The 17,134-nt window shown below is 35.2% G+C and overlaps 1 protein-coding gene across 3 annotated transcripts in view; it reads right to left on the reverse strand.

Moving 5' to 3' along the window:
* Gtdc1 (glycosyltransferase like domain containing 1) overlaps positions 1-17,134 on the reverse strand; it is a 369,992-nt gene that overhangs the window by 352,207 nt on the left and 651 nt on the right. The window lies entirely within an intron of this gene.

Here is a 17,134-nt window from a genome sequence, read left to right on the forward strand (position 1 = left end):
ATTTAACATATCAAGAAAGACTAGAGAATAAGCTGAATGGCCATCTAATAGTAAAAGCACTTCAGGAAGAAGAACCAGTAAATTTAATATCCCAGAACAATTATTCAAGAAACAATATACTATTCAGCTGTGAATGAAAGTTAGCGAACAAAGAAAATCTAAATAATGAGGTTATGAAGGTGCACTAGACAGAGTTTTATAGGCAGGCTTCTAATAAGATTTAGCTTTTACAATGCATAAGATAGGAAACAACTGAAGTTTTGAGTGACAGATTTTACCTCTGTTTTAGTATCATTTTTCTGGTTATTGTACTATATTAGAGGCACTAGGTTTCAGGTTCTGAGAAGCTGAGAGGCCAGTCAGGAGGCTATTAAAATAGCCCAAGTAAGAGATAGTGGCTTAAACAAGGTAGTAGTGAAGGTGGTGACAGGTGGTCAGGTTTAAATTGTAGATGTGTTTTGATGAGTCAGCATGAACTACTGACAGAGTGTGGATAAGGAAGGAAGGAAGAAAAAAGGAAAAGAAGAAATAAAGACCAGTAGAGTGGAGAAAGGGGACCTGGAGGAGAGAGGATAGAAGGGAAGCAGGTAGTATGGGTAATAAAATGGAAAAAACTATGTTATATACTTTTATGAATATGTCAAAATGAACCCCACCATTATGTATAACTATAATGCACTAAAAAATAAGCTAAAATTATTAAAAAGAAAAGAAAGAAATCAGTGATGACTCCAAGAGTTTGTCTAAGGAAAAGAAGAAATAAAGACTAATTGTCCACTAATTTACAAGGGAAAGGCCAAAGATGAAAAAATTGGGGTAAAAGGATCAATTTGGGGCACTTAAATATTTATATAACTTTAATAATCTTATGGAGCAATAAGACGACAGTTGAATCCATGTCTGGAGTTCAGTGAAATAAAGATTTTTTTTTTGCTAAGTAAATCCCTAGAAATTATGGGATGTGTGTGTGTGTGTGTGTGTGTGTGTTTGTGTGTAACTTTAAGGAAATATTTCATACTTAAATACATCAAGGCTTCAGCACTGAGACTAATGGATTTTTGTGTTTTCTGATTTACATAAATCCATACAAGTCTGCTAGGCACTTCACACCTTTATTTTTACTTTCACATTTGAAGTACAGCAATATGGATAGATAAGGTGTATATTTAAGATAATAATGTGAACAGACACATTCCTGGAGCTACAGCTATTTAAAAGTGACACTAGCATCAAGATACTCATTCTTATTCTGGGAAGGCTTTAAAAAACAATCACTTGTTATGAAACTAATTGCATTGCCAAATGCTTCTTGGGTTCATATGTAAAAATCATCATCTTCTCTATATTTTACTGTTTAAAATCAAGGCAAGTAATAGACTTTGTGATTAGACTTAGAAGTTTGATTTTGATGCTTATAACCCTCCAGGCTCTTAAGTGAGTAACATTTCCACCTTGATAATGCACACCATATATCACAAAGAAAGATACTTTGTGCATTACCAAAGAAACGTACAAATAACAAGCAAATATGCCAAGCCTCTACTGGAATTATAATGTGGGCAAGTATGCTTAAATGGTAGTTGAAACCATTTTCTAAAATTTGTATCTGTTCAGTATAAGTATTACTGCTTCCCAGCCATCTATTTATTCCTAATTCCATGCCTATGATTACCCCTTATTTTAGGATAGAATACCCTTCTTCCTACTTGATATCCTTCTCTTCTTTCAAGATCCAGCCCAAACCTGGTCTCCTCCACATAGCCTACCCTGAACCCCAGTTATACATACCACATTTTTCACATTCCCACAGTACTGCCACATAAAAATGGAGAGCACCCATGTTATTCTGTCATGGATTACCTTCAGCTGCCTATGCTAATGCCATTCCCTGAGACAGCAAATGTCTCAGTCATCTTTGCTTTCCATGAAATGCCTTAGTGCAGTACCATACTCATTCTGTTCTAAACGCTCACTAAAGCTTCGTTCAACTCAAATCCAACTTTGTTCAACTAAACTGAATTAGGAAACTGATCAAATAGACTGAATTCACTGGGGTATATAGTTTAATTTTCTTTCATCACTTCTTCAAACATACTTGCAAATACTTTCTCTAAACATTCTATTTAGAGGTGATCCAACTCAACTTATGATATGCATCAGTTTCTATAATAGCTCATTATCACTCACCCTTTAAATATGAATTTTCTACCTAGACATTATTTAAACCCGGAAGTACAGTTATATATCATAATACTATACTAATATCAAAGGCAACCCAATAGATAATTCTAGAGACCAGATTCATCATTGGCAAATGTACCACATCAAGGTTTTCAAGGAGGCTCCAACATCATTCTATCCCAACATGAAGTTATTCATGTTAAAAGCTGTTAAATCTTGAAATTTTCCCATAGTATATGCTGGTTTTTTAGATTACATTTTTATTTCTTAATTCATCAAACATTCTCCAGATACAAAAAAAACTTTTCCCAAAATGAATCACTAGCTATAGGACACTATTTCAATATTTATTCAAAGATATACCATTTAACTCCTAGTATCCTCATCATGAAATGGAGATAATTCTATACGCTTTCAAGGGTGTAGACAGAACTAGAAATAACTTATGTAAAGTACCTTACTCAATGTCTGGTTGCAGAGCTTCAATAAACAGTCCACAGTAACAAATCACTCCATTCCACTAATTTCCCAGCTATAATCAGAGACCATGAAGTTAGAGGCAAAGATGGTATAAGTATCAACCTAAAATCACTGCTCTACTAAAACAAACACAGTAATATATACCTACTATACCCTTACCTTACATTAACTTTTCTCCAAATCTTTCTTGAAGTCCATGTAAATCATCATAACCTAAAAATGTCATAACTAAATAAATCCTTTGTGAAACATAGTTGATAGAAAAAAGGACATAACTGATGAATTCTTAACATCCTCCTCATCCCAATATTTTGTCATCTCAGAAAGTAACTCATGAGTCTACCACATAAGAAAGTAGGTGAGGATAAAACCAAATGTTCTTTTGACTGCTGATACAAACCCAGTTTTAAACACTTGGATTTTCTTATTTTCTTGACTATATTTAACAAATCAATTAATGGCTCAAGAACCATGGCAAAAATTTAACACAGATGTTTTTCTGCAACTAAACATAGAACACTCAAATTGAATAGCACTAGTCATTCTGCTATGAATACTTCTTAATGCTATTATGAGATGGTTCTCAATTTCAATCTGGACAGGTAAATTGAGAATAACTATAACCCATTAAATTGTATTTATGTACTATTCTATGTTACCTTATTTTGAAAAGAAAAAGTAACTGTAAACTACAGTGCTCTATTTATTATCCCTTGCCCCTTACACTAAGCCTCCAAAAACCACAAGGGACGTCCAGATTTCAATGAGCTATTAACACTAAATTCACATCTCTTACTAAATATATCTTATCTATAAGGCAAAAAGGTGATTGCTATTTTATTTATATTTACAATGATGAGGATCAAACCCAAGGTCTCATACATGTTAGGCATTCACTCTACCACTGAACTACATCTCCAGCCCTTGATTGCTGATTTAAACACACACATACACACAGACAAATGGTCCTTCCAAAATAACTTACATTTCAAAATACCATATATTTTCAAATATTTATCACACCAACCTCAAATCAATCCATTGGGCGATTAAATTATGTACAATAAGAGACATTCTCATTCAAACTCCTTGGGTTATGAACAGAGGACATAGCTCAGAGGTAGAGCACCCATCTAGTATACACAAGACCTTATGTTTGATAACCCACACATACACATATATGTGTATACATACATACCCAGGTACACAAAATCCCTGAGTTTTAGGATTTAAGCATCTATACCAACAACCCTCTTCTTCCAAATTCAAAAGAGTTTGAGGTACTCTCATGCTACAATAAAACTGCATTTCAGTTAATGGCATTGCTGCAATAACAAAAAATAGCTTTAAAAACCATGAAATCAATTCCACATAAAACTATCATATGATTATGACCCTAATCTGACTTGTAAATTAGAAGTGTGTAAATTCCACTGTCCAGCAACCTGCAGATCATCTTCCTAGCAGGATGGCTATGTTAGTGGCACTACACTCTTGACCAAAAACATGCAGTCAGGCAATGGCATACTGACAAATTAAATAGTATATGCTTTGAATAAGGATTTCAAGATAAGTCATGAGGGAAGCTTCATTTGTAAATGAGCTGTACAAGTTAAATAAAATGTTTTATATCCTAGACTGTCAGAGCTTCTGTTGAATACTAACATTAAAAAAATAATTTTTTTTTTTAAAAAGTTGACAATTCACTGAGGGTAAAAATGGAATCCAACTTTGGGAGAATCTACCCACTTCATTTCCCAGTGCTACTTTCAAATCCTCTATTAATGGTATAAATTGATACATACCAAGAAAAAAAAAAAGATTATTAACCAAATAAAACACCAATTTGATTCAGAAACTACTTTGATGTTCCAGTTTTATGGTTCAATAGCTAAAAAAAATACACAAGTTTATTCTAATCATACCTGCTTGCTAAATTTTCTAAGTGTATATAATTAATAGGTCTGAAACAATTTAGAAATTCAACATTCTATATATACTAGTACTCTACATTATGATTTGCTATTTACTATTGAGTAAAGGAGTCTACTCAAAAAGATGGTTCTAAGAAAATCCAAGTAGCTTTTCACAAATAGAAATATTTTAAATGCTGTACATGAGAGCACAGTTTCAAGAATCCCAAACAAAAATTTCCAAGTGAAAATAATTGTCCTTAAATTAACCTACTTAGTAAACAGTTGTTATTTTTCACCGAATTTCCTTAGAGTTAGAGAACCAAACTAGAAAAGGTAATAACTACATAAGTTTTGTGAATAAAGATAGAATGTTTAAAGTTTGATTAACAAGGCAATTACTATATATCATTATGGAATGATAATGCAGTACACATTCCCCAAATAAAGATCATATTTACTTCAATTACACCAAGCTCTATTACAAATATTTTTTTCTTTTTTATTTTGTCATAAAGTCCTTGGAATCACAGTAGGGCCTGATGCCATATTGGTGTCACACTCTGCCAGTCATCCACAGAATATGCCAGACTTCTCTTTCAACTTCTTTGTCTACTACTGCATCACTGGACCCAGCAGGCAGCTCACCCAGACAATCTCAGTAACGGATTTTGGCTCTCTGTGCATAATAGATGACAATTCTTATGAAGTATCCAGTTTGTCTTATAGCTGAGAGATTTGAACCTGCTGCAGATGTCACATCTAAATTCTTGAACGGATTTTTATCATCAGTGTCACCTACAAAACAAGACAGTGTCACCAAGAGCATTGTCCTAGAGAACATCTATTTCAGTACTGCTAAGCTTTCTGCATCATAACTGATAAGTCATTCATTTCCTAAAACAGGGGCCAGAAAACAAGAGCTCATGGGCCAAAATCCAGCTTAGTGCATGCTATTATATAGCTATGATCTAAAGATGGGTTTTATATTATTAAATGGCTGAAAAACATTTTTCTAATATTTTGTGATATGTGAAAATATATGAAATTCAAATTTGAGTCTTCATAAATAAGGCTTTATTGAAACACAGCCATGTTCCTTTATTAATGTTTTTCTTCAGTTGCTTTCATGCAGCAACAGACTTAAGTGCAACAGAAACCATCTGACCCATAAAGCTTAAAATATTTACTATCTGGTGCTTTAAAAAAAGAATTTGCAACCCCAGGCCTAGAGAATTTTTTGGTGGGCAGGTAATATGCTACCCAGGGTCTGCTGTATAAAGAACCTGAGTGGAAATACTATAATGACCCAATTGTTCCCCGTCTTAATTACCATCCAATTAACATACATTTGTTGGGTCAATCCTGTCTCTTCAATGCTGACACCTATAAGTCACTTTCTGTCTCCTTTGGTTCAGTTTTGCCTCAATCCAAGGGATTAATATTGACAGGGCAGGAAGAAGCAAGGCGCTTAACACAGGTCAAATTCTAGTTTTCCAACTTTAGCTTCTTCCATTTCTCCAAGCTCCTATGGTTCTGGATTTCTACTTCATATCAACCACTCTCCATATGGGCTGGGCTTCCTGTATAGAACACATGTCTTCTATCTTTCCTGCCAGAGACCTCAGGGCAATGAGCTGAGTAAAACATTTTCGACTGAACTGTGCTGGCCAATTATCAGTCCTACCCCCTGTTCTAACAACCACCCTAGAACATGGACTTTTGGGGGTCCCCTTTACAGCCTACATATATCAACATACTTCTGGCCTCCACTACTCCTTCTGATTATCATTGTCCCTGGAGCTCATCACTCACTCTTTTTACTTCAAATCTCTGGCCTAAAGGTAAGTTCAACCTTCCCAATTGGCTTGTCATTCTGTTGCTTGAGTTCAGTTAATACAAATCTCCAACCATAAGAACACAACAAAGCAAACTCCATAATACACTTATGAATTTTCCAACCTACATATATATACCTTTTTATTTAAAAAAGTCTGTCCCAAAAGGGAACATACCACCCTCAAAATAGCCTCCAGAACATCCCTTCTCTTTTTTCCCTCCATTATTGCTAGTTGGCCCAAAGTTTATATACTTGCTTCCTCTGAGAGTGTTATCATCTTTCACTCACATAAGATGCCCAAGTTAGTGTGCCTTTTGAGCACATTAAAGCTTTTTAATGTTAAAAGCTATTATTAAAGCTTTAACAATCCTGTTTCTACTTTGAGGGGCAAAGTGGGATCTCTTGCTACTGCTAGATTGCAATGAAGATACATGTTTGGCTAGATTTCAAGGAGTAAAAATGTAATTTCCCATAGAAAAATGTTAATAGTCCACAATGAGGCTGAACTGTCCATACTATACTAGTACTATATACTCATCTGTAGTTCATACTATATATGGTTTTGTTGCAAGTAACTAATTCAGATACACATTCTTAAACTGTAGATTGACCATACCAGAAAATAGCTATGAAATGTCAGAATACATAAGCCTGGTGTATGGACTTCTGAGAAAATGTCAGTTTATATTCAGCAAAATGAGTTTCACTACAACACTGATATACTTGCCATGGTGAAAAGCTCCAAAAACAGCATATATACCTCATTACAAAAGAGTGATATCAAGCCAAGCATGGTGGCGCACTCTTGTAATCTCAACGGCTAGAGAGGCTGAGACAGGAGGATCAAGAGTTCAAAACCAGCCTAAGCAACACCGAGGTGCTTAGCAACTCAGTGAGACCCTGTCTCTAAATAAAATACAAAATAGGGCTGGGGATGTGGCTCAGTGGTCAAGTGCCCCTGAGTTCAATTCCTGGTTACCACCAACCCCCCAAAGAAAGGTATTAAGCATAAAAAGACTAACTGGTATTACTATTAACCATATCTCAATTCTGAGTGTAATCCTATAGGTAGCATCAATCTTAAAAATAAAAATCTTTGCTGGGCATGGTAGCACAGGCCTGTAATCCCAGCAGCTGGGGAGGCTGAGGCAAGAGGATAACAAGCTCAAGAACACCTCAGCTACTTACCAAGACCCTGAGCAACTTAGCAATACCCTGTCTCAAAATAAAAAGGACTGGGGTTGTGTGGTTCAGTGGTTGAGTGCCCCTGGGTTCAATTTCCGGTACCAAAAAAAGTTAAAAACGAAAGTCTTCTTTAAAAATACACACAGGAACACACTGCCTATTTGGAAAAAGTAACAGAAATCCAATGACATATCCCTACAACTGAGAAAAGAACTAGAGTCATACTGTCCATATTCAAAAAAGACTAAATATTTAAAACTGTATTCATTTGATGAGCCTTATCTTAAAGAAACAGTTCTCAAACTTCTTAATGTCAGGATTCCTTTGTGTTCTTAAAAATTACTGAGTACTCCCCCAAGAGTTTTGTTTACAAGAGTTCTAATTGTCAATATTTGCCAAATGAAAAATTCTTAGATATTTAATTCATTTTAAAACTTTTATTTTACATAGAAACAATAAGATAATTTCACTATTTTTTCAAACTAAAAAAGTAACTTAGTAAGAAATGTGACATTATTATGCAAGTTTTTCAAATTTCTTTCATGTTTAGCTTAATAGAAGACAGGTAGGTTTGTTTGTTTTTCTTTTTTTTTAATAACTTTAATTAATTTATTTTTTATGTGGTGCTGAGGATAGAACCCAGTGCCTCACCCATGCTAGGCAAGTGCTCTAACACCGAACTACAGCCCCAGCCCTGACAGGTAGCTTTTCCTATCTACTTCTATATTCAATCTGTTATGATACATTATTTTGATTGAGCTATTATGAAAAAAAAAATGGCCTCAAACACATCATGAAAAGAGTGTTAATATTAACCAATTATTCATATAATTAAGGATGTTCTTTTTGATAATTCATCAAAACTTGACAAGTAGGAGTTTCTTAAGGACTAATTATAAATGTGGAATCCAATATATATGAAATTTTTGTATTCTGTAATATTTATTTTTCTATTACTTGCTATTTGAAAGGATCTTTTTACCCATAATTTTGTAACACTGGAAAGTTAGAAAATAGTGGTTTATTCAGTTATGTAGGTACTACAAATCTTGACATAATTCATTATATGACCAAAAAAAAACCTCACATTCATTAATATCACCCTCTCTCATCAAAAAAATTTTTAAATATTAAAAGCAAACAAAAGCATAGGAAGTAACACAAGTTACCTAAAATTATCTAAAATTTAACCAAGTTAATTATCCAAATCTTTAATTTTCATTTTAAAAGTTTGCATTTTTATCACTGACAACAAACACTGTCAGTAATTTTCCTTAAAGTGATGGGCTCATTATTTTGTTCATTTTTCAAGAAAAAGATCGCCAAATAATTTAAATAATCAGAGTTTGTCCAGTAGTGATTCTTTAAAGCAAAAGTGGTATTTCATGAAAAATATGGCTAGTTCCATTGGTAACTCAAAAGAAAAAAACTCACACTTAAGGTTTTTCCTCTAGACAAGCAATGTGCTCAGGATGTGCAGCAGAAGTGCTTTTTGCAAATGTCCTATCTCATCACACCAAATTTAAAAATAAAAAAATATCCAGAGTCAAAATTTCACAAGATTAATAACTGTCACCACTTTATCAAGGACTTATGTGAAGTCAGCTGGATACCTCCAGCTTTGTTTTCATTGTTGTTGTTTTACTTTAACCTGTGAAAGCGTCTCAGTGAAGGATACAATGATTACTAGTATAGTTTGGTACCACTGGCATTTAATTTCTATTAAGATTTCGATGGTTTTACTCATCACTAGCTTTGCACAAGCAGGGAAAACATTAAACAAAAAAGCAAAAATTTACTGTTCTGATAGTAGTTTTATTCTCATAGTACCCCTAAAAGCAACTCTGTGACTCCAAAGGGTCTGTACACCACAATTTAAGAAATACTGTCTTAAGAAAATACTGAAAGCTATGAATGATTTAAGTTTGATAAATAATAAATTTATCAAATATGTAGAAAAATTCTTTAACTCAAAATTGATCTAATTTATTCCGAAGCTGAATCAATATATACAATAGCTATTAACATTTTGTAAGCATATACATGTATTATCTCATTTACTCTTGATGATAACAGTATTCACTAGCTGTTGTAGTACAGATATGGAAACCTGGGGTAGAAGCAGGAAATTATCTGTCCAAGGTCAAAATGATAACTACCAGTATTTAATGGACTCAGATACAATGAAGTATTTTGCATGCTTAACCTAAGTTTCAATAACAATCTTTTTATAATTTTTTAATCTTTATTAGTCTTTTTATCTTCATTATAGATAAAAACTTTGAACAAACAGCTAAAATACTCTGCTCTAGGTTACTCAAGTGGAAAGAGGTAGATCATCTATATACAAATCCAAGTATGTCTGACTCCAGAGTACGGTAGTCAGATTTGTGTTACCACATGAATACCTGATATAAGTTACTTATAAAGAAAAGAAGGCTTATTCAGCTTACAGTTTTAGAGGTTCAACTCCAAAACGATGTGGCTGCATGGTTTGAGCCTCTGGCAAGGGCAGCATGTCATGGTGGGACCACATGTCAGAGGGAGTACTCACATCATGAGCCAGGAAGCAGAAAGAGAAGATAAGACCAAGGTCCCACAATCCTCTTGAGAGCACACCCCCAGTGACCTTAGGGCATCCTACAATGCCCTACCTCTTGAAGGACCACAGCAACTCTCAAAATGGCAATTCTGGAGATCAAGCCTTTGGACCAAACTACAGTCAGTGCATGTTCCACCTCTGTACATCACACACTGGTATATCATTTGTATATATGAATAGATCAATAGCTTACAAGGGTTTTATATAGTTTTAAAGTCAAAAGGGCAAGACCTCTATTTGGAAAGCTTTCCGCCAACTTGATTACCTCTATTTTTAAATGGAACAAAATCTACTTCCATTTAAAATAGTCTATGAGCTAGACAATGCATTAATTTACACTATTTGAATATGACAATGAACTAACACACCAAGATTACTCTTTAAAAAATTTTTAAAACCAACTCAACATTGCCAAATGATAGTCACATTTTAAAGATGAGGAAACTGAAACTGAGACAAGTACCTAATTTTTCTCAGAGGCATACTGATCATAAATGGTAAAGAGTCAAAATCAGTCTGGGCTAACCCTCAAGCCCAAAATCTTTAGTCACACCACCTGCACATACTTAGGGGAACATCAAACAATGACCTAGGAGCTGCTCACCAGGTCTGGGTGCAGAGCTTGCTGATACCACATACTACCCAAGGCAATCAAGATATGAATCATCATGTATCTTAAAAACCAAGAGATGAAAAGAAAGCTGGTACATGCTGAAAATAAAGGCATGGTCTCAGGTGCTTCAAGTAAAGAACCTATAGTAATGTTAAAGAGAAGTAAATTCATTTGTAAAGGTGTCAGCCCACATCTCTGTGGCTGCAACAGTTTGCCTCCACTTAAAAACAAAAGAAAGCCTAGAAGACAATATCATCACAGCTATAGGGGTTTGCTACAGATTACACAATAGCTTTCAGATGCCATGAACCCAAGAATACTGCAAAACTTAGTCAACTGCAGCAGAAATCATTTTCCTCAACCCCAATGACTAAAATTTCCATTTCAACTTAGGATTTACAAAGGTCAGGGGTCAGGCCCTGAGGTTTGTTTATATTTTAAGGGTTCACATTGCAAAATAACTGCTTAATATGAAAACCTAAGCAAGTCAAGAGAGAAGGAAACAAGGTTTATCCAGCTCAATGTACTCTTACAACTTGTAGAAACTCAACTTTTAAGAAGGATAAACATCTTGAAATTGAACAGAGAAATGTGGCTTTAATTTCAATTCAATTGTAGTCTCAAGGGGTTCCCATACACATTTGACAGGAAGGTGACAAAATGGAAGGCTGTGGTGTACCACCTAAAATTGGCAGGCAATACAGGGTAGAGATGAGCAATTATGCTCAGCACAGACTACCACCAGGGATTCTTCTGTGGCAAAGGAAAAAAAAAATCTGTAGAGCAACTTTACCTCCCTCCCATCAATGATTCTTAGTATGAATAAAAGGAATTACAATCTAGTAACATAAAAGCAGCTGACAGATATATAGGGGGAGAAAAAAATCAAGATTGAGGTCATGTCCCTTTGACATGCATCATTTACACTAAGGATTCCCCACTTATCTGAATTAATTTCATGTACCTCATTTCATTCAGATAATTGAAGTTTTCCTTTTAGAGTTGTAAAGTGTTTACCTCAAAATAATTAGTAAACTGTCCACTTAAAAATACCACCACAAAAATTACAACCCCTTCCCCTCTACATATACATACGTACTCCACTCTCATTAAAAGTATGAGTTTGGGTCTTCACGGGAAATTTGGCTCAAAAGTCCTCTTTTAAAAATTAGTACAAGAAATTCTACTATAAAAGTTATGGTCATTACCTTTTTAATACAGAGTGTTAGCATTACTTGTTAAAGACATGGTAATTTGGGTGTTCAATACATGACTACTTTTCTGAAAACAAATTAAAGGTTTAGACTACTAAAGAGTTTGATGACTTGTCTAATACAATAACTAGGAATGTATGGAGAGCAAAATCAAAGAGGTCTCTTTTTTTAATGAGCAAGCATTTAAGGGTCTTTTAATGAGAATTTACTCTTCAGTATATATTTACTAATGGACAAAAATAGAGTCATTAAACTCACTTCTTTATAGTGCCATAAAACTTTCTTGTATAAGAAATATAAAATAACATATACATATTTGTCAAACTCACGAAAAATTGAAATGTGCAATGCCTTACAATTAAACATTGTGAAATTTTACAAGTTCTCAAATATCTTGTAAGATGGATGATAACAGCCATTTTTATATGGATATACTTATAATTTAAAATACACACACTCTCTACTCCTAATGATGGCAATATAATATCTACACTTCTTGAATGAATTTGAAATTTCTCTATGAACACTGGTTTCTGACACTGATATAGAACCTGTTATTAGAATGAATATACCTAATTAGTACTTACCTAAAACCTGCTATGTGCCAAGCACTATACAGAGTATTGAGGACATCACCAAGATCAAGATAGATTCACTCAGTCACACCCTTGGGGTACATATAGTCTAGAGGAAACATAGGAAATGACCTGCTATAAGAATATGTAACAGCCACCTGATCAAATGAAAGTTCAAAACTGAGAGAAGACAAGAGCAAAAAATCAAACACTTGAAAATAACTAGCTATCACTGCACTGGACAAAAAGCATGCATGAAGTGTCTCCAGTAAGAAGGCAACAGAGAACAGAACAGAAGGCTAATCAGAAAAGGGGTCTAACTCATGAATGTATGAATCTAGGATATCTGAGAGTCCCTAATACAAATGAAAATCTAATCCTCAAAAAGCATTCAAAATGGTAACAGCTCTCAGTATCTAAGGAGTCAATCTGGTGAGGGTGAATCCAAGAGGCAAAATCACAGTATATTGGCTCTACAATACCTTTACCATCTATCTACCAGGGACAAGAACAAGTCCCAGCTCCCCACTGGAAGGAGCAACGGCTAGGAGAAAACTGGCCAGGCTGTTATCATATTGAAAACAAGGCTCCAGTTCCACAAGGGACAGGGAATACAAAAAGGAACCACAAAAGAAATATGTCAAATCAATAGACTACTTACCACTAAAGAAAAACTGTGGAATTACTTCTCTGACTGCTTTAAAAAAAAAAAATGCACACACACATATGTATACATATACCACTCAGTGGTCACTTTACCACTTAGCTACATCACCAGTCCTTTTTGAGATGAGTCTTGCCAAGTTACTGAGGCTGGTCTCAAACTTGCAATCCTCCCACCTCAGCCTCCCAAATCACTGTAATTACAGATAATCACCATCACACTCAGCTCAAAAAATAATTTCATCACTTGTTTAAATGACATAAGTGTGACCCTAGCAAGTGTGGGGGGAAAAGTACTAAATATTCTAATTCTTATTGATTATCTAATTCTAAATCCTAATTCTATCTATAATAATACTGAAATATTCTATATGATTCATACATACTTTGTTAAGATGTTTATGCTATATATTTCTAAAACTCCTTACAGGAAATGTGTTTAAAATAAAAATCTGAGAGGTAAATTTGAGTATATGCCAAGGATATGATGTTAGATCATACCTCTGTGAACAACAGATGTTCAGGGCACCAGAATGACTTCACACCACTCCACTGCAGAGGATTGGGACAGGGAGAGGGGTGCTTTATGTATTTTCAGTCTTGGTGAAAGGGACTATGTGGCACTGGGTAGGCCAAGTGAACTGCAACTGACCTAAGAACCAGCAAGAATAGATGTGAGATGACTGCTTCATACAAATTAAACACCATCCAACTCTACTGCACATTTGTTTTCAGTAATAATATCAATGGAGTAATGAAGGTAATTCAAAAATACTGTCCCTGAGAAGGTTATTATCTATATGACTCTATATGTTCAAATAGGAATCACTCTACGGAATTGGCTTTTAATGTGCTAGATGGAAATTTTACCAAAGCTCTAGACCACAATTTTACCAAAGTTCTTCAAAAGATGAAGTGGTGATAATTTCAGGGATAAAAAAGCTTAAAATTCTTTCTTTAGTTTTTTTTTTTTTTTTTTTTTTATAAGTAGAACACACTATTCTGATCTACTGAAGAATAGGTAAGAATGAGTCTAAAAAAATTAGTAATTACTTGGCTTTTTTAAAATGTTTTAAGATTCACCAGCATGAAGCACAACCCATCAAATTGAGCTTAAAATATTTAAAATATCATTTCAGTATAGTTTGCCAAAGTAGTCTAAATTCCAAAAATCATATTCCTTACAAAAGTGTCCATGCCGAAAAATAAATCCTTATAAAGTGAAAATAATGCTTTAAAATGTGGTCTAAAGAAACAATGAGAGGGTCATCAATTCATGGTTATCAAAATTCAGTCTGCTAGAAACTTTGTACTCGTCCAGTCTGATTGAATTGTTCTATCACTAAATTTAAATAATGGTGTCCTTTCCTAATTTCACAGTAACTAACAAATATTAAAGAACAAAATTAATATTGTTAGTCCTCTCAACTTTTCTAAATTATTTGACCCCTGCTATCTTTCAATATCAGAATTCAGATTAACTGGTTCAACACAAGATGAAAATGAGCTATTTCAAGTTTACTATATCATGATTCAGATCTTCCAGGCACTCTTCTACTAACAAGATCACAAGCATTTATACAGTTCCTACTACACAGATTAATAAGACATGGTCCAACTTTCATGAAGCCCCTACCAGGAGAGTGCACACAACCCACAGGTATTTACTAAATGCCTAATCCAAACACAGCTGAGAGAAATACAAAAAATTCACCCCAGAAAACAAGAACTTCAAGACTCCTGCACTTGAGGCACAGTTAAAAAGTGATGTTGGGGATGCTGCAATTAAATTATTACATGGGTGCTAGAGCTCCTTTCCTAATTAATATCAAAGTCACATACACCACAATCCTAAAACTCTATAAAATACCAATCTGCTGGCAGTAACGCAGACTACCTGAATCAAGAATATGAATAAAGATGTGAAAAATAACCACTAAATGCAAACTAAATCAGAAATCAATGTTTCAACTGAAAGAATGTACATATTTCCTAAGTATAAATAATTTGTATATTTTTATTTAGTGGGCCCAAATCACAAAGTAAGGCACATACTCAAAGCAAAAAAAGAAAAAAAATCAGTAATTACTTGGCTTTTTTTAAGATAACAGTGGTGGGGGGAGTTTGCTGGGAATATAACTCAGGTGCATTTGCCTAACAGACTGAAGTCCTGGATTTTTGATACCCAGCACTGAAAGAAAATAATAATAAAAATAATAAGGATAAACTCTGGCACAAGAATATCCATTGGGGAGGTCTGAATTACCTAGATAAGTGTTTAGTTAATTAAGACAACCAGTTCTCTTCAGCTCCTGCAAAATCTCTTCAAGAAACTCTTGGATTCCTTATTTTTCTGTAAAATAATAGGAGTTGGATTACACTGCTAAGGTCCTGTACAAAGCAAAACAATAAAATAAAATTCAATGTTATTGTATTTTTATACCTTTATTTTATTTATTTTATTTTTATGTGCTGCTAAGGATCACACCCATGCTAGGCAAGGGCTCTACCCCTGAGCCACAACTGCAGCCCCACAAAGCAAAAATTTTATACTTCTGTGGATCTTAACATTAAAATGTCAACATGTTTTCAACATGAGTAAAGAAGCCATCTTAAAGCAAGGGCTTCAAGAAGCCACCAAAATAATAATGCTATAAAATCCCATTTTTCTCTCAGTAGCATGCTAGTTTCATAATTCAAAAGGTTCTCCTCCAACCCTCAACACTAAAACTGTTTCATTAAATACAGTATAGAAATCTAAGGGAAAATGTATAATAAAATAGAGTGGAAACTGAGAGGAATCTATGCCACATCAGACCTGGAATGCATTAATTAAAATTCAATATTGCACTTGGTATGTGGGTTCCTACATGGAAATCCTGTCATGGTTAAAGCTTAAGGTTAAACAGGTTAATAGAATCCAATAAAATAGCTCTACTGAATTATACTGAACTTCTTTTCTGCAACTCCTTTACCTGATCACTATGTGAAGCTTTAAAATCAACTTCAGTGATAGCATCAAATAAGCAAGGCAAGCCTGAGCACTTGGGGGCTGCGAACTGAAACCCACCTCCTGTGGAAAGTCACCCTCAACTCACGTTTTCCATTTCGAACTGTGATACAGGTAGAGGGAAAAAATGTAAAGCCTCTTCTATGAACCTCCCATCACTGGGCCTCAAGCATTAACTTAAGAATTATCTCAAAGATAATCTAATGCAACATAATTCTAAGACTCTAAAAGTTGCATTTGCTAAAGGAAAAAAAACACACACACCCCAGGACCAACGGTTACATTAACGTATTACTGCAACTTCGCTGTGGGGTACAAGGTTGGATTACAAGACTTAGATTAAGAAAACCTTTCCACCCGAAAGGACGGACTATCTGGGTCCGGATGGAAATACTAAGTATGTGCTGAATCCTTAAAGGGGCTGGGCGGGAGCAAAGGTGCAAAGTGTAGTCTTTGGTCTCGGCTGACAGTGGGAAGTGGAGTGCTGCCTTGATATCCGGATTGTGGGGGCGGCAAGGGCCTGGGGCAGGTTTAGACAGGCAGCCTGAAGGTCTGCTGGGAGGTCCCTCCGCCAAAGGGGCAACCGAGTGCACCGGATCGCCCTTCTCCCTGCGCAGGGAGACGTGCCTCCAACTACCCTCGCAGGCCATGCGAGGAGGAAGCGACGCAAGGGCCTCAAGAAGCCGGCACACAAGACGTTTAGACACCAAGAAAACTAAATTATAAGTCGGCCAATGTGCGAGAGGAATGATACGCAGTCGCCAGGACACCCGACCCCGGACGCCGGGATCCGAGAACTGGGCGCACTAGCGGCGGAGGGAGCGCGGCGCGTGCGTCGGCTGAGCGCGCAGCCCTCGG

Source organism: Marmota marmota, unplaced genomic scaffold (genome assembly GCF_001458135.2).
Source record: "Marmota marmota marmota unplaced genomic scaffold, marMar, whole genome shotgun sequence".
NCBI lineage: Eukaryota > Metazoa > Chordata > Mammalia > Rodentia > Sciuridae > Marmota > Marmota marmota.